Source organism: Schistocerca piceifrons, chromosome 8, assembly GCF_021461385.2.
Source record: "Schistocerca piceifrons isolate TAMUIC-IGC-003096 chromosome 8, iqSchPice1.1, whole genome shotgun sequence".
NCBI lineage: Eukaryota > Metazoa > Arthropoda > Insecta > Orthoptera > Acrididae > Schistocerca > Schistocerca piceifrons.
The window spans coordinates 73,730,107-73,730,829 of NC_060145.1; positions in this window are offsets into that span (position 1 = coordinate 73,730,107).

Here is a 723-nt window from a genome sequence, read left to right on the forward strand (position 1 = left end):
CGACCAAAGAGGTATGGGAATCAATAGCGGCTGGATTTGAACGTACTGCTAATTTCCCCCACTGCTTAGGAGCGGTGGATGGAAAACATATCCGTCTTACTGCCCCATTTAATAGCGGATCAATGTACTTCAATTACAAAGAATACTTTTCTGTGGTTCTGATGGCTGTAGCGGATTCCAACTACAGGTTCATTTATGTCGACGTAGGAAGTTATGGCAAAGACTGTGACTCTTCAGTGTTCAGACGGTCCAGTTTATGGAAGTCAATAGAAAGTAATTCCCTGGAATTTCCAGACGTCCAATGTCTGCCTGGTACGGAAGGTCCAAAAGTACCCTACTTCTTCGTGGGAGACGCAGCATTTGGCCTACACACGCATTTGCTCCGGCCTTTTGGGGGAACAAACTTGACAGTTGAGAAACGTGTATTTAATTACCGTTTGTGCAGAGCAAGGAGGTATGTGGAATGTGCTTTTGGCATCCTCACCAATAAGTGGCGGTTGTTTCACCGACCTTTAAATGTTCATCCAGATTTTGCAGTAAAAATGGTTAAAGCTTGCATTGTTTTACACAATTTTGTACGTCAGAGAGATGGATTTATAATTGAAGACACCACATCCTTCACTGGTTTGGAAGACTTAGCCCAAGATGCCAACATAAGAGGAGGACTGACAGCCAACGCCATAAGGAACACTCTTTGTAAATATTTTATGACAAATGCTGGAA